This window comes from Anomaloglossus baeobatrachus, unplaced genomic scaffold (genome assembly GCF_048569485.1).
Source record: "Anomaloglossus baeobatrachus isolate aAnoBae1 unplaced genomic scaffold, aAnoBae1.hap1 Scaffold_3792, whole genome shotgun sequence".
NCBI classification, from domain to species: Eukaryota; Metazoa; Chordata; class Amphibia; order Anura; family Aromobatidae; genus Anomaloglossus; species Anomaloglossus baeobatrachus.
Genome location: NW_027443136.1, coordinates 1 through 16,798, shown reverse-complemented (window position 1 = coordinate 16,798; position 16,798 = coordinate 1). Strand labels below are relative to the sequence as shown.

Here is a 16,798-nt window from a genome sequence, read left to right as displayed (position 1 = left end):
CTCTTTAGTAGTCTGTTGGCGCCCTCTCCTGGAGGAATAGTTTGCTTGCTCTTGGACATTCTAAAAGAGAGGTCATGATAGACATTGAGCTTCTGAGCTCAATTGGGGACAGTCATGGGTGATGAATGTTTGCAACCTACTGCGAAGCCTCATACCGCAATATAAGGAACGTCAAATACTAAGAAAGGGCGGCCTATGAAAGAATTACTACTTTCAATAAGTACACTTAAACGGCTAATTGGGAATAGAAAAACTGTAAAAAGCCCTCTGAGAAAGCCCCCCTCTAACCTTTGATAGTAAGCTTTTCTGTAGTCTGCCTGTTGATGTATTTTCCGTTTGAACTGTGCACAACATGAAGAGACGGAACACTGGCGGCTTGTCACAATGCCCCCCGATGACATCACAATAGCGCTGCTGCCTAGAAAACAAGCTGCGCAGAAGAAGTTGTTCTTTGGGTGGGAGGGTGGGCTAGTGGAAGGAGGGGGCAATCTCTTTTTTTCCCGGGTGGTAGGGGGATGACAGGAGAAGGGAAGCGGGTGGTGAGAAAGGTACAGAGGGCAGGGTTTGGGGGCTGGGAAGGAAAGGGAAAAGATTAGGGTTTGGGGATGATGAAAGGGCTTTCTACGGGTAAGGATGGCAAAGGGTGGCAGTGACGGAAAGTCAGGCAACCTGTCCTGTCCGTCTTTTTGTATCGTGAATTGGAAAGACTGCAAGGGGGAGGGGAGTTGCTTGCGCCCTAAAGGAGGAGTTATTCAGATTCATTGCAGTGGGCGGCGGCTGCAAAACGCACCATTCTTCTTGTTTTGGCTCTGCAAAGCAGCCTTTTCAAGGGTTGGCTTGGGTGACAAAATGTCTTGTGTAGGCGTGGGTTTGTCTCCCTCTCGCTCTCTCTCCCTAAGATGTGTCCGGCATAGGCCAGGGTGCCACTCGAGGCCCAAACCAATTCTGGTTATCGCTTCTCGGCCTTTTGGCTAAGATCAAGTGTAGTATCTGTTCTTATCAGTTTAATATCTGATACGTCCCCTATCTGGGGACCATATATTAAATGGATTTTTAGAACAGGGAGATGGAAAAAGAGCTTGCTCTGTCCACTCCACGCATTGACCTGGTATTGCAGTACCTCCAGGAACGGTGCACCCCTTCTTAACCCAGTTTCCAAAAGCAGAACTCAATTCACCTGATTCATATTAGCCCGATTTAATGAATTGGAAGAAAGCATACGTCTTCATATGCACCTCAATTTGGCCCATTCACTTTTCACACTTCCTCCTTTTGTTTTTTATCTTTCACACTTTTGACTTTCTTTATTCATCCAAATAGCAAACTCATCACCACTCAACCTGACCAACTCGGCTATGTCCCCGTGCTGCAGTTCTCTGTCTTATCTAGATCATTTGCAATTGAATGGAATAGATCCCTTTTGGACAAAGTGGATTCACCTGCTGCTGCAGTGACCACAGGTGTGATAACATCTAGAATTGGCATCTGGTGCGATCTCTCCGCTTCCACTCCAAAGAAAGTTACCTGTTTATTCCTATCATGCATTGGTTTTTGGGGTTTTCTTTGAGTAATGATGATCTCTTTAGTAGTCTGTTGGCGCCCTCTCCTGGAGGAATAGTTTGCTTGCTCTTGGACATTCTAAAAGAGAGGTCATGATAGACATTGAGCTTCTGAGCTCAATTGGGGACAGTCATGGGTGATGAATGTTTGCAACCTACTGCGAAGCCTCATACCGCAATATAAGGAACGTCAAATACTAAGAAAGGGCGGCCTATGAAAGAATTACTACTTTCAATAAGTACACTTAAACGGCTAATTGGGAATAGAAAAACTGTAAAAAGCCCTCTGAGAAAGCCCCCCTCTAACCTTTGATAGTAAGCTTTTCTGTAGTCTGCCTGTTGATGTATTTTCCGTTTGAACTGTGCACAACATGAAGAGACGGAACACTGGCGGCTTGTCACAATGCCCCCCGATGACATCACAATAGCGCTGCTGCCTAGAAAACAAGCTGCGCAGAAGAAGTTGTTCTTTGGGTGGGAGGGTGGGCTAGTGGAAGGAGGGGGCAATCTCTTTTTTTCCCGGGTGGTAGGGGGATGACAGGAGAAGGGAAGCGGGTGGTGAGAAAGGTACAGAGGGCAGGGTTTGGGGGCTGGGAAGGAAAGGGAAAAGATTAGGGTTTGGGGATGATGAAAGGGCTTTCTACGGGTAAGGATGGCAAAGGGTGGCAGTGACGGAAAGTCAGGCAACCTGTCCTGTCCGTCTTTTTGTATCGTGAATTGGAAAGACTGCAAGGGGGAGGGGAGTTGCTTGCGCCCTAAAGGAGGAGTTATTCAGATTCATTGCAGTGGGCGGCGGCTGCAAAACGCACCATTCTTCTTGTTTTGGCTCTGCAAAGCAGCCTTTTCAAGGGTTGGCTTGGGTGACAAAATGTCTTGTGTAGGCGTGGGTTTGTCTCCCTCTCGCTCTCTCTCCCTAAGATGTGTCCGGCATAGGCCAGGGTGCCACTCGAGGCCCAAACCAATTCTGGTTATCGCTTCTCGGCCTTTTGGCTAAGATCAAGTGTAGTATCTGTTCTTATCAGTTTAATATCTGATACGTCCCCTATCTGGGGACCATATATTAAATGGATTTTTAGAACAGGGAGATGGAAAAAGAGCTTGCTCTGTCCACTCCACGCATTGACCTGGTATTGCAGTACCTCCAGGAACGGTGCACCCCTTCTTAACCCAGTTTCCAAAAGCAGAACTCAATTCACCTGATTCATATTAGCCCGATTTAATGAATTGGAAGAAAGCATACGTCTTCATATGCACCTCAATTTGGCCCATTCACTTTTCACACTTCCTCCTTTTGTTTTTTATCTTTCACACTTTTGACTTTCTTTATTCATCCAAATAGCAAACTCATCACCACTCAACCTGACCAACTCGGCTATGTCCCCGTGCTGCAGTTCTCTGTCTTATCTAGATCATTTGCAATTGAATGGAATAGATCCCTTTTGGACAAAGTGGATTCACCTGCTGCTGCAGTGACCACAGGTGTGATAACATCTAGAATTGGCATCTGGTGCGATCTCTCCGCTTCCACTCCAAAGAAAGTTACCTGTTTATTCCTATCATGCATTGGTTTTTGGGGTTTTCTTTGAGTAATGATGATCTCTTTAGTAGTCTGTTGGCGCCCTCTCCTGGAGGAATAGTTTGCTTGCTCTTGGACATTCTAAAAGAGAGGTCATGATAGACATTGAGCTTCTGAGCTCAATTGGGGACAGTCATGGGTGATGAATGTTTGCAACCTACTGCGAAGCCTCATACCGCAATATAAGGAACGTCAAATACTAAGAAAGGGCGGCCTATGAAAGAATTACTACTTTCAATAAGTACACTTAAACGGCTAATTGGGAATAGAAAAACTGTAAAAAGCCCTCTGAGAAAGCCCCCCTCTAACCTTTGATAGTAAGCTTTTCTGTAGTCTGCCTGTTGATGTATTTTCCGTTTGAACTGTGCACAACATGAAGAGACGGAACACTGGCGGCTTGTCACAATGCCCCCCGATGACATCACAATAGCGCTGCTGCCTAGAAAACAAGCTGCGCAGAAGAAGTTGTTCTTTGGGTGGGAGGGTGGGCTAGTGGAAGGAGGGGGCAATCTCTTTTTTTCCCGGGTGGTAGGGGGATGACAGGAGAAGGGAAGCGGGTGGTGAGAAAGGTACAGAGGGCAGGGTTTGGGGGCTGGGAAGGAAAGGGAAAAGATTAGGGTTTGGGGATGATGAAAGGGCTTTCTACGGGTAAGGATGGCAAAGGGTGGCAGTGACGGAAAGTCAGGCAACCTGTCCTGTCCGTCTTTTTGTATCGTGAATTGGAAAGACTGCAAGGGGGAGGGGAGTTGCTTGCGCCCTAAAGGAGGAGTTATTCAGATTCATTGCAGTGGGCGGCGGCTGCAAAACGCACCATTCTTCTTGTTTTGGCTCTGCAAAGCAGCCTTTTCAAGGGTTGGCTTGGGTGACAAAATGTCTTGTGTAGGCGTGGGTTTGTCTCCCTCTCGCTCTCTCTCCCTAAGATGTGTCCGGCATAGGCCAGGGTGCCACTCGAGGCCCAAACCAATTCTGGTTATCGCTTCTCGGCCTTTTGGCTAAGATCAAGTGTAGTATCTGTTCTTATCAGTTTAATATCTGATACGTCCCCTATCTGGGGACCATATATTAAATGGATTTTTAGAACAGGGAGATGGAAAAAGAGCTTGCTCTGTCCACTCCACGCATTGACCTGGTATTGCAGTACCTCCAGGAACGGTGCACCCCTTCTTAACCCAGTTTCCAAAAGCAGAACTCAATTCACCTGATTCATATTAGCCCGATTTAATGAATTGGAAGAAAGCATACGTCTTCATATGCACCTCAATTTGGCCCATTCACTTTTCACACTTCCTCCTTTTGTTTTTTATCTTTCACACTTTTGACTTTCTTTATTCATCCAAATAGCAAACTCATCACCACTCAACCTGACCAACTCGGCTATGTCCCCGTGCTGCAGTTCTCTGTCTTATCTAGATCATTTGCAATTGAATGGAATAGATCCCTTTTGGACAAAGTGGATTCACCTGCTGCTGCAGTGACCACAGGTGTGATAACATCTAGAATTGGCATCTGGTGCGATCTCTCCGCTTCCACTCCAAAGAAAGTTACCTGTTTATTCCTATCATGCATTGGTTTTTGGGGTTTTCTTTGAGTAATGATGATCTCTTTAGTAGTCTGTTGGCGCCCTCTCCTGGAGGAATAGTTTGCTTGCTCTTGGACATTCTAAAAGAGAGGTCATGATAGACATTGAGCTTCTGAGCTCAATTGGGGACAGTCATGGGTGATGAATGTTTGCAACCTACTGCGAAGCCTCATACCGCAATATAAGGAACGTCAAATACTAAGAAAGGGCGGCCTATGAAAGAATTACTACTTTCAATAAGTACACTTAAACGGCTAATTGGGAATAGAAAAACTGTAAAAAGCCCTCTGAGAAAGCCCCCCTCTAACCTTTGATAGTAAGCTTTTCTGTAGTCTGCCTGTTGATGTATTTTCCGTTTGAACTGTGCACAACATGAAGAGACGGAACACTGGCGGCTTGTCACAATGCCCCCCGATGACATCACAATAGCGCTGCTGCCTAGAAAACAAGCTGCGCAGAAGAAGTTGTTCTTTGGGTGGGAGGGTGGGCTAGTGGAAGGAGGGGGCAATCTCTTTTTTTCCCGGGTGGTAGGGGGATGACAGGAGAAGGGAAGCGGGTGGTGAGAAAGGTACAGAGGGCAGGGTTTGGGGGCTGGGAAGGAAAGGGAAAAGATTAGGGTTTGGGGATGATGAAAGGGCTTTCTACGGGTAAGGATGGCAAAGGGTGGCAGTGACGGAAAGTCAGGCAACCTGTCCTGTCCGTCTTTTTGTATCGTGAATTGGAAAGACTGCAAGGGGGAGGGGAGTTGCTTGCGCCCTAAAGGAGGAGTTATTCAGATTCATTGCAGTGGGCGGCGGCTGCAAAACGCACCATTCTTCTTGTTTTGGCTCTGCAAAGCAGCCTTTTCAAGGGTTGGCTTGGGTGACAAAATGTCTTGTGTAGGCGTGGGTTTGTCTCCCTCTCGCTCTCTCTCCCTAAGATGTGTCCGGCATAGGCCAGGGTGCCACTCGAGGCCCAAACCAATTCTGGTTATCGCTTCTCGGCCTTTTGGCTAAGATCAAGTGTAGTATCTGTTCTTATCAGTTTAATATCTGATACGTCCCCTATCTGGGGACCATATATTAAATGGATTTTTAGAACAGGGAGATGGAAAAAGAGCTTGCTCTGTCCACTCCACGCATTGACCTGGTATTGCAGTACCTCCAGGAACGGTGCACCCCTTCTTAACCCAGTTTCCAAAAGCAGAACTCAATTCACCTGATTCATATTAGCCCGATTTAATGAATTGGAAGAAAGCATACGTCTTCATATGCACCTCAATTTGGCCCATTCACTTTTCACACTTCCTCCTTTTGTTTTTTATCTTTCACACTTTTGACTTTCTTTATTCATCCAAATAGCAAACTCATCACCACTCAACCTGACCAACTCGGCTATGTCCCCGTGCTGCAGTTCTCTGTCTTATCTAGATCATTTGCAATTGAATGGAATAGATCCCTTTTGGACAAAGTGGATTCACCTGCTGCTGCAGTGACCACAGGTGTGATAACATCTAGAATTGGCATCTGGTGCGATCTCTCCGCTTCCACTCCAAAGAAAGTTACCTGTTTATTCCTATCATGCATTGGTTTTTGGGGTTTTCTTTGAGTAATGATGATCTCTTTAGTAGTCTGTTGGCGCCCTCTCCTGGAGGAATAGTTTGCTTGCTCTTGGACATTCTAAAAGAGAGGTCATGATAGACATTGAGCTTCTGAGCTCAATTGGGGACAGTCATGGGTGATGAATGTTTGCAACCTACTGCGAAGCCTCATACCGCAATATAAGGAACGTCAAATACTAAGAAAGGGCGGCCTATGAAAGAATTACTACTTTCAATAAGTACACTTAAACGGCTAATTGGGAATAGAAAAACTGTAAAAAGCCCTCTGAGAAAGCCCCCCTCTAACCTTTGATAGTAAGCTTTTCTGTAGTCTGCCTGTTGATGTATTTTCCGTTTGAACTGTGCACAACATGAAGAGACGGAACACTGGCGGCTTGTCACAATGCCCCCCGATGACATCACAATAGCGCTGCTGCCTAGAAAACAAGCTGCGCAGAAGAAGTTGTTCTTTGGGTGGGAGGGTGGGCTAGTGGAAGGAGGGGGCAATCTCTTTTTTTCCCGGGTGGTAGGGGGATGACAGGAGAAGGGAAGCGGGTGGTGAGAAAGGTACAGAGGGCAGGGTTTGGGGGCTGGGAAGGAAAGGGAAAAGATTAGGGTTTGGGGATGATGAAAGGGCTTTCTACGGGTAAGGATGGCAAAGGGTGGCAGTGACGGAAAGTCAGGCAACCTGTCCTGTCCGTCTTTTTGTATCGTGAATTGGAAAGACTGCAAGGGGGAGGGGAGTTGCTTGCGCCCTAAAGGAGGAGTTATTCAGATTCATTGCAGTGGGCGGCGGCTGCAAAACGCACCATTCTTCTTGTTTTGGCTCTGCAAAGCAGCCTTTTCAAGGGTTGGCTTGGGTGACAAAATGTCTTGTGTAGGCGTGGGTTTGTCTCCCTCTCGCTCTCTCTCCCTAAGATGTGTCCGGCATAGGCCAGGGTGCCACTCGAGGCCCAAACCAATTCTGGTTATCGCTTCTCGGCCTTTTGGCTAAGATCAAGTGTAGTATCTGTTCTTATCAGTTTAATATCTGATACGTCCCCTATCTGGGGACCATATATTAAATGGATTTTTAGAACAGGGAGATGGAAAAAGAGCTTGCTCTGTCCACTCCACGCATTGACCTGGTATTGCAGTACCTCCAGGAACGGTGCACCCCTTCTTAACCCAGTTTCCAAAAGCAGAACTCAATTCACCTGATTCATATTAGCCCGATTTAATGAATTGGAAGAAAGCATACGTCTTCATATGCACCTCAATTTGGCCCATTCACTTTTCACACTTCCTCCTTTTGTTTTTTATCTTTCACACTTTTGACTTTCTTTATTCATCCAAATAGCAAACTCATCACCACTCAACCTGACCAACTCGGCTATGTCCCCGTGCTGCAGTTCTCTGTCTTATCTAGATCATTTGCAATTGAATGGAATAGATCCCTTTTGGACAAAGTGGATTCACCTGCTGCTGCAGTGACCACAGGTGTGATAACATCTAGAATTGGCATCTGGTGCGATCTCTCCGCTTCCACTCCAAAGAAAGTTACCTGTTTATTCCTATCATGCATTGGTTTTTGGGGTTTTCTTTGAGTAATGATGATCTCTTTAGTAGTCTGTTGGCGCCCTCTCCTGGAGGAATAGTTTGCTTGCTCTTGGACATTCTAAAAGAGAGGTCATGATAGACATTGAGCTTCTGAGCTCAATTGGGGACAGTCATGGGTGATGAATGTTTGCAACCTACTGCGAAGCCTCATACCGCAATATAAGGAACGTCAAATACTAAGAAAGGGCGGCCTATGAAAGAATTACTACTTTCAATAAGTACACTTAAACGGCTAATTGGGAATAGAAAAACTGTAAAAAGCCCTCTGAGAAAGCCCCCCTCTAACCTTTGATAGTAAGCTTTTCTGTAGTCTGCCTGTTGATGTATTTTCCGTTTGAACTGTGCACAACATGAAGAGACGGAACACTGGCGGCTTGTCACAATGCCCCCCGATGACATCACAATAGCGCTGCTGCCTAGAAAACAAGCTGCGCAGAAGAAGTTGTTCTTTGGGTGGGAGGGTGGGCTAGTGGAAGGAGGGGGCAATCTCTTTTTTTCCCGGGTGGTAGGGGGATGACAGGAGAAGGGAAGCGGGTGGTGAGAAAGGTACAGAGGGCAGGGTTTGGGGGCTGGGAAGGAAAGGGAAAAGATTAGGGTTTGGGGATGATGAAAGGGCTTTCTACGGGTAAGGATGGCAAAGGGTGGCAGTGACGGAAAGTCAGGCAACCTGTCCTGTCCGTCTTTTTGTATCGTGAATTGGAAAGACTGCAAGGGGGAGGGGAGTTGCTTGCGCCCTAAAGGAGGAGTTATTCAGATTCATTGCAGTGGGCGGCGGCTGCAAAACGCACCATTCTTCTTGTTTTGGCTCTGCAAAGCAGCCTTTTCAAGGGTTGGCTTGGGTGACAAAATGTCTTGTGTAGGCGTGGGTTTGTCTCCCTCTCGCTCTCTCTCCCTAAGATGTGTCCGGCATAGGCCAGGGTGCCACTCGAGGCCCAAACCAATTCTGGTTATCGCTTCTCGGCCTTTTGGCTAAGATCAAGTGTAGTATCTGTTCTTATCAGTTTAATATCTGATACGTCCCCTATCTGGGGACCATATATTAAATGGATTTTTAGAACAGGGAGATGGAAAAAGAGCTTGCTCTGTCCACTCCACGCATTGACCTGGTATTGCAGTACCTCCAGGAACGGTGCACCCCTTCTTAACCCAGTTTCCAAAAGCAGAACTCAATTCACCTGATTCATATTAGCCCGATTTAATGAATTGGAAGAAAGCATACGTCTTCATATGCACCTCAATTTGGCCCATTCACTTTTCACACTTCCTCCTTTTGTTTTTTATCTTTCACACTTTTGACTTTCTTTATTCATCCAAATAGCAAACTCATCACCACTCAACCTGACCAACTCGGCTATGTCCCCGTGCTGCAGTTCTCTGTCTTATCTAGATCATTTGCAATTGAATGGAATAGATCCCTTTTGGACAAAGTGGATTCACCTGCTGCTGCAGTGACCACAGGTGTGATAACATCTAGAATTGGCATCTGGTGCGATCTCTCCGCTTCCACTCCAAAGAAAGTTACCTGTTTATTCCTATCATGCATTGGTTTTTGGGGTTTTCTTTGAGTAATGATGATCTCTTTAGTAGTCTGTTGGCGCCCTCTCCTGGAGGAATAGTTTGCTTGCTCTTGGACATTCTAAAAGAGAGGTCATGATAGACATTGAGCTTCTGAGCTCAATTGGGGACAGTCATGGGTGATGAATGTTTGCAACCTACTGCGAAGCCTCATACCGCAATATAAGGAACGTCAAATACTAAGAAAGGGCGGCCTATGAAAGAATTACTACTTTCAATAAGTACACTTAAACGGCTAATTGGGAATAGAAAAACTGTAAAAAGCCCTCTGAGAAAGCCCCCCTCTAACCTTTGATAGTAAGCTTTTCTGTAGTCTGCCTGTTGATGTATTTTCCGTTTGAACTGTGCACAACATGAAGAGACGGAACACTGGCGGCTTGTCACAATGCCCCCCGATGACATCACAATAGCGCTGCTGCCTAGAAAACAAGCTGCGCAGAAGAAGTTGTTCTTTGGGTGGGAGGGTGGGCTAGTGGAAGGAGGGGGCAATCTCTTTTTTTCCCGGGTGGTAGGGGGATGACAGGAGAAGGGAAGCGGGTGGTGAGAAAGGTACAGAGGGCAGGGTTTGGGGGCTGGGAAGGAAAGGGAAAAGATTAGGGTTTGGGGATGATGAAAGGGCTTTCTACGGGTAAGGATGGCAAAGGGTGGCAGTGACGGAAAGTCAGGCAACCTGTCCTGTCCGTCTTTTTGTATCGTGAATTGGAAAGACTGCAAGGGGGAGGGGAGTTGCTTGCGCCCTAAAGGAGGAGTTATTCAGATTCATTGCAGTGGGCGGCGGCTGCAAAACGCACCATTCTTCTTGTTTTGGCTCTGCAAAGCAGCCTTTTCAAGGGTTGGCTTGGGTGACAAAATGTCTTGTGTAGGCGTGGGTTTGTCTCCCTCTCGCTCTCTCTCCCTAAGATGTGTCCGGCATAGGCCAGGGTGCCACTCGAGGCCCAAACCAATTCTGGTTATCGCTTCTCGGCCTTTTGGCTAAGATCAAGTGTAGTATCTGTTCTTATCAGTTTAATATCTGATACGTCCCCTATCTGGGGACCATATATTAAATGGATTTTTAGAACAGGGAGATGGAAAAAGAGCTTGCTCTGTCCACTCCACGCATTGACCTGGTATTGCAGTACCTCCAGGAACGGTGCACCCCTTCTTAACCCAGTTTCCAAAAGCAGAACTCAATTCACCTGATTCATATTAGCCCGATTTAATGAATTGGAAGAAAGCATACGTCTTCATATGCACCTCAATTTGGCCCATTCACTTTTCACACTTCCTCCTTTTGTTTTTTATCTTTCACACTTTTGACTTTCTTTATTCATCCAAATAGCAAACTCATCACCACTCAACCTGACCAACTCGGCTATGTCCCCGTGCTGCAGTTCTCTGTCTTATCTAGATCATTTGCAATTGAATGGAATAGATCCCTTTTGGACAAAGTGGATTCACCTGCTGCTGCAGTGACCACAGGTGTGATAACATCTAGAATTGGCATCTGGTGCGATCTCTCCGCTTCCACTCCAAAGAAAGTTACCTGTTTATTCCTATCATGCATTGGTTTTTGGGGTTTTCTTTGAGTAATGATGATCTCTTTAGTAGTCTGTTGGCGCCCTCTCCTGGAGGAATAGTTTGCTTGCTCTTGGACATTCTAAAAGAGAGGTCATGATAGACATTGAGCTTCTGAGCTCAATTGGGGACAGTCATGGGTGATGAATGTTTGCAACCTACTGCGAAGCCTCATACCGCAATATAAGGAACGTCAAATACTAAGAAAGGGCGGCCTATGAAAGAATTACTACTTTCAATAAGTACACTTAAACGGCTAATTGGGAATAGAAAAACTGTAAAAAGCCCTCTGAGAAAGCCCCCCTCTAACCTTTGATAGTAAGCTTTTCTGTAGTCTGCCTGTTGATGTATTTTCCGTTTGAACTGTGCACAACATGAAGAGACGGAACACTGGCGGCTTGTCACAATGCCCCCCGATGACATCACAATAGCGCTGCTGCCTAGAAAACAAGCTGCGCAGAAGAAGTTGTTCTTTGGGTGGGAGGGTGGGCTAGTGGAAGGAGGGGGCAATCTCTTTTTTTCCCGGGTGGTAGGGGGATGACAGGAGAAGGGAAGCGGGTGGTGAGAAAGGTACAGAGGGCAGGGTTTGGGGGCTGGGAAGGAAAGGGAAAAGATTAGGGTTTGGGGATGATGAAAGGGCTTTCTACGGGTAAGGATGGCAAAGGGTGGCAGTGACGGAAAGTCAGGCAACCTGTCCTGTCCGTCTTTTTGTATCGTGAATTGGAAAGACTGCAAGGGGGAGGGGAGTTGCTTGCGCCCTAAAGGAGGAGTTATTCAGATTCATTGCAGTGGGCGGCGGCTGCAAAACGCACCATTCTTCTTGTTTTGGCTCTGCAAAGCAGCCTTTTCAAGGGTTGGCTTGGGTGACAAAATGTCTTGTGTAGGCGTGGGTTTGTCTCCCTCTCGCTCTCTCTCCCTAAGATGTGTCCGGCATAGGCCAGGGTGCCACTCGAGGCCCAAACCAATTCTGGTTATCGCTTCTCGGCCTTTTGGCTAAGATCAAGTGTAGTATCTGTTCTTATCAGTTTAATATCTGATACGTCCCCTATCTGGGGACCATATATTAAATGGATTTTTAGAACAGGGAGATGGAAAAAGAGCTTGCTCTGTCCACTCCACGCATTGACCTGGTATTGCAGTACCTCCAGGAACGGTGCACCCCTTCTTAACCCAGTTTCCAAAAGCAGAACTCAATTCACCTGATTCATATTAGCCCGATTTAATGAATTGGAAGAAAGCATACGTCTTCATATGCACCTCAATTTGGCCCATTCACTTTTCACACTTCCTCCTTTTGTTTTTTATCTTTCACACTTTTGACTTTCTTTATTCATCCAAATAGCAAACTCATCACCACTCAACCTGACCAACTCGGTTATGTCCCCGTGCTGCAGTTCTCTGTCTTATCTAGATCATTTGCAATTGAATGGAATAGATCCCTTTTGGACAAAGTGGATTCACCTGCTGCTGCAGTGACCACAGGTGTGATAACATCTAGAATTGGCATCTGGTGCGATCTCTCCGCTTCCACTCCAAAGAAAGTTACCTGTTTATTCCTATCATGCATTGGTTTTTGGGGTTTTCTTTGAGTAATGATGATCTCTTTAGTAGTCTGTTGGCGCCCTCTCCTGGAGGAATAGTTTGCTTGCTCTTGGACATTCTAAAAGAGAGGTCATGATAGACATTGAGCTTCTGAGCTCAATTGGGGACAGTCATGGGTGATGAATGTTTGCAACCTACTGCGAAGCCTCATACCGCAATATAAGGAACGTCAAATACTAAGAAAGGGCGGCCTATGAAAGAATTACTACTTTCAATAAGTACACTTAAACGGCTAATTGGGAATAGAAAAACTGTAAAAAGCCCTCTGAGAAAGCCCCCCTCTAACCTTTGATAGTAAGCTTTTCTGTAGTCTGCCTGTTGATGTATTTTCCGTTTGAACTGTGCACAACATGAAGAGACGGAACACTGGCGGCTTGTCACAATGCCCCCCGATGACATCACAATAGCGCTGCTGCCTAGAAAACAAGCTGCGCAGAAGAAGTTGTTCTTTGGGTGGGAGGGTGGGCTAGTGGAAGGAGGGGGCAATCTCTTTTTTTCCCGGGTGGTAGGGGGATGACAGGAGAAGGGAAGCGGGTGGTGAGAAAGGTACAGAGGGCAGGGTTTGGGGGCTGGGAAGGAAAGGGAAAAGATTAGGGTTTGGGGATGATGAAAGGGCTTTCTACGGGTAAGGATGGCAAAGGGTGGCAGTGACGGAAAGTCAGGCAACCTGTCCTGTCCGTCTTTTTGTATCGTGAATTGGAAAGACTGCAAGGGGGAGGGGAGTTGCTTGCGCCCTAAAGGAGGAGTTATTCAGATTCATTGCAGTGGGCGGCGGCTGCAAAACGCACCATTCTTCTTGTTTTGGCTCTGCAAAGCAGCCTTTTCAAGGGTTGGCTTGGGTGACAAAATGTCTTGTGTAGGCGTGGGTTTGTCTCCCTCTCGCTCTCTCTCCCTAAGATGTGTCCGGCATAGGCCAGGGTGCCACTCGAGGCCCAAACCAATTCTGGTTATCGCTTCTCGGCCTTTTGGCTAAGATCAAGTGTAGTATCTGTTCTTATCAGTTTAATATCTGATACGTCCCCTATCTGGGGACCATATATTAAATGGATTTTTAGAACAGGGAGATGGAAAAAGAGCTTGCTCTGTCCACTCCACGCATTGACCTGGTATTGCAGTACCTCCAGGAACGGTGCACCCCTTCTTAACCCAGTTTCCAAAAGCAGAACTCAATTCACCTGATTCATATTAGCCCGATTTAATGAATTGGAAGAAAGCATACGTCTTCATATGCACCTCAATTTGGCCCATTCACTTTTCACACTTCCTCCTTTTGTTTTTTATCTTTCACACTTTTGACTTTCTTTATTCATCCAAATAGCAAACTCATCACCACTCAACCTGACCAACTCGGCTATGTCCCCGTGCTGCAGTTCTCTGTCTTATCTAGATCATTTGCAATTGAATGGAATAGATCCCTTTTGGACAAAGTGGATTCACCTGCTGCTGCAGTGACCACAGGTGTGATAACATCTAGAATTGGCATCTGGTGCGATCTCTCCGCTTCCACTCCAAAGAAAGTTACCTGTTTATTCCTATCATGCATTGGTTTTTGGGGTTTTCTTTGAGTAATGATGATCTCTTTAGTAGTCTGTTGGCGCCCTCTCCTGGAGGAATAGTTTGCTTGCTCTTGGACATTCTAAAAGAGAGGTCATGATAGACATTGAGCTTCTGAGCTCAATTGGGGACAGTCATGGGTGATGAATGTTTGCAACCTACTGCGAAGCCTCATACCGCAATATAAGGAACGTCAAATACTAAGAAAGGGCGGCCTATGAAAGAATTACTACTTTCAATAAGTACACTTAAACGGCTAATTGGGAATAGAAAAACTGTAAAAAGCCCTCTGAGAAAGCCCCCCTCTAACCTTTGATAGTAAGCTTTTCTGTAGTCTGCCTGTTGATGTATTTTCCGTTTGAACTGTGCACAACATGAAGAGACGGAACACTGGCGGCTTGTCACAATGCCCCCCGATGACATCACAATAGCGCTGCTGCCTAGAAAACAAGCTGCGCAGAAGAAGTTGTTCTTTGGGTGGGAGGGTGGGCTAGTGGAAGGAGGGGGCAATCTCTTTTTTTCCCGGGTGGTAGGGGGATGACAGGAGAAGGGAAGCGGGTGGTGAGAAAGGTACAGAGGGCAGGGTTTGGGGGCTGGGAAGGAAAGGGAAAAGATTAGGGTTTGGGGATGATGAAAGGGCTTTCTACGGGTAAGGATGGCAAAGGGTGGCAGTGACGGAAAGTCAGGCAACCTGTCCTGTCCGTCTTTTTGTATCGTGAATTGGAAAGACTGCAAGGGGGAGGGGAGTTGCTTGCGCCCTAAAGGAGGAGTTATTCAGATTCATTGCAGTGGGCGGCGGCTGCAAAACGCACCATTCTTCTTGTTTTGGCTCTGCAAAGCAGCCTTTTCAAGGGTTGGCTTGGGTGACAAAATGTCTTGTGTAGGCGTGGGTTTGTCTCCCTCTCGCTCTCTCTCCCTAAGATGTGTCCGGCATAGGCCAGGGTGCCACTCGAGGCCCAAACCAATTCTGGTTATCGCTTCTCGGCCTTTTGGCTAAGATCAAGTGTAGTATCTGTTCTTATCAGTTTAATATCTGATACGTCCCCTATCTGGGGACCATATATTAAATGGATTTTTAGAACAGGGAGATGGAAAAAGAGCTTGCTCTGTCCACTCCACGCATTGACCTGGTATTGCAGTACCTCCAGGAACGGTGCACCCCTTCTTAACCCAGTTTCCAAAAGCAGAACTCAATTCACCTGATTCATATTAGCCCGATTTAATGAATTGGAAGAAAGCATACGTCTTCATATGCACCTCAATTTGGCCCATTCACTTTTCACACTTCCTCCTTTTGTTTTTTATCTTTCACACTTTTGACTTTCTTTATTCATCCAAATAGCAAACTCATCACCACTCAACCTGACCAACTCGGCTATGTCCCCGTGCTGCAGTTCTCTGTCTTATCTAGATCATTTGCAATTGAATGGAATAGATCCCTTTTGGACAAAGTGGATTCACCTGCTGCTGCAGTGACCACAGGTGTGATAACATCTAGAATTGGCATCTGGTGCGATCTCTCCGCTTCCACTCCAAAGAAAGTTACCTGTTTATTCCTATCATGCATTGGTTTTTGGGGTTTTCTTTGAGTAATGATGATCTCTTTAGTAGTCTGTTGGCGCCCTCTCCTGGAGGAATAGTTTGCTTGCTCTTGGACATTCTAAAAGAGAGGTCATGATAGACATTGAGCTTCTGAGCTCAATTGGGGACAGTCATGGGTGATGAATGTTTGCAACCTACTGCGAAGCCTCATACCGCAATATAAGGAACGTCAAATACTAAGAAAGGGCGGCCTATGAAAGAATTACTACTTTCAATAAGTACACTTAAACGGCTAATTGGGAATAGAAAAACTGTAAAAAGCCCTCTGAGAAAGCCCCCCTCTAACCTTTGATAGTAAGCTTTTCTGTAGTCTGCCTGTTGATGTATTTTCCGTTTGAACTGTGCACAACATGAAGAGACGGAACACTGGCGGCTTGTCACAATGCCCCCCGATGACATCACAATAGCGCTGCTGCCTAGAAAACAAGCTGCGCAGAAGAAGTTGTTCTTTGGGTGGGAGGGTGGGCTAGTGGAAGGAGGGGGCAATCTCTTTTTTTCCCGGGTGGTAGGGGGATGACAGGAGAAGGGAAGCGGGTGGTGAGAAAGGTACAGAGGGCAGGGTTTGGGGGCTGGGAAGGAAAGGGAAAAGATTAGGGTTTGGGGATGATGAAAGGGCTTTCTACGGGTAAGGATGGCAAAGGGTGGCAGTGACGGAAAGTCAGGCAACCTGTCCTGTCCGTCTTTTTGTATCGTGAATTGGAAAGACTGCAAGGGGGAGGGGAGTTGCTTGCGCCCTAAAGGAGGAGTTATTCAGATTCATTGCAGTGGGCGGCGGCTGCAAAACGCACCATTCTTCTTGTTTTGGCTCTGCAAAGCAGCCTTTTCAAGGGTTGGCTTGGGTGACAAAATGTCTTGTGTAGGCGTGGGTTTGTCTCCCTCTCGCTCTCTCTCCCTAAGATGTGTCCGGCATAGGCCAGGGTGCCACTCGAGGCCCAAACCAATTCTGGTTATCGCTTCTCGGCCTTTTGGCTAAGATCAAGTGTAGTATCTGTTCTTATCAGTTTAATATCTGATAC

General features: G+C 46.5%; 10 non-coding genes and 1 pseudogene across 10 annotated transcripts; all 11 read left to right on the top strand.

The window, feature by feature from the left end:
- The first annotated feature begins 951 nt into the window (after nt 1–951).
- On the top strand, nt 952–1,142 carry LOC142274756 (U2 spliceosomal RNA). The gene has a single exon (XR_012739004.1). It is a non-coding gene; the product is annotated as a U2 spliceosomal RNA (small nuclear RNA).
- A 1,387-nt stretch (nt 1,143–2,529) lies between these two features.
- LOC142274755 (U2 spliceosomal RNA) lies at nt 2,530–2,720 on the top strand. Its single transcript, XR_012739003.1, has one exon. It is a non-coding gene; the product is annotated as a U2 spliceosomal RNA (small nuclear RNA).
- A 1,387-nt stretch (nt 2,721–4,107) lies between these two features.
- Nucleotides 4,108–4,298, top strand: LOC142274754 (U2 spliceosomal RNA). The gene has a single exon (XR_012739002.1). It is a non-coding gene; the product is annotated as a U2 spliceosomal RNA (small nuclear RNA).
- A 1,387-nt stretch (nt 4,299–5,685) lies between these two features.
- LOC142274753 (U2 spliceosomal RNA) lies at nt 5,686–5,876 on the top strand. Its single transcript, XR_012739001.1, has one exon. It is a non-coding gene; the product is annotated as a U2 spliceosomal RNA (small nuclear RNA).
- Nucleotides 5,877–7,263: 1,387 nt separating this feature from the next.
- On the top strand, nt 7,264–7,454 carry LOC142274751 (U2 spliceosomal RNA). Its single transcript, XR_012739000.1, has one exon. It is a non-coding gene; the product is annotated as a U2 spliceosomal RNA (small nuclear RNA).
- A 1,387-nt stretch (nt 7,455–8,841) lies between these two features.
- On the top strand, nt 8,842–9,032 carry LOC142274790 (U2 spliceosomal RNA). The gene has a single exon (XR_012739034.1). It is a non-coding gene; the product is annotated as a U2 spliceosomal RNA (small nuclear RNA).
- Nucleotides 9,033–10,419: 1,387 nt separating this feature from the next.
- Nucleotides 10,420–10,610, top strand: LOC142274787 (U2 spliceosomal RNA). The gene has a single exon (XR_012739032.1). It is a non-coding gene; the product is annotated as a U2 spliceosomal RNA (small nuclear RNA).
- Nucleotides 10,611–11,997: 1,387 nt separating this feature from the next.
- Nucleotides 11,998–12,188, top strand: LOC142274775 (U2 spliceosomal RNA). The gene has a single exon (XR_012739021.1). It is a non-coding gene; the product is annotated as a U2 spliceosomal RNA (small nuclear RNA).
- Nucleotides 12,189–13,575: 1,387 nt separating this feature from the next.
- On the top strand, nt 13,576–13,766 carry LOC142274762 (U2 spliceosomal RNA). The gene has a single exon (XR_012739010.1). It is a non-coding gene; the product is annotated as a U2 spliceosomal RNA (small nuclear RNA).
- Nucleotides 13,767–15,153: 1,387 nt separating this feature from the next.
- Nucleotides 15,154–15,344, top strand: LOC142274750 (U2 spliceosomal RNA). The gene has a single exon (XR_012738999.1). It is a non-coding gene; the product is annotated as a U2 spliceosomal RNA (small nuclear RNA).
- Nucleotides 15,345–16,731: 1,387 nt separating this feature from the next.
- Nucleotides 16,732–16,798, top strand: LOC142274789 (U2 spliceosomal RNA; annotated as a pseudogene; the record flags this gene model as incomplete).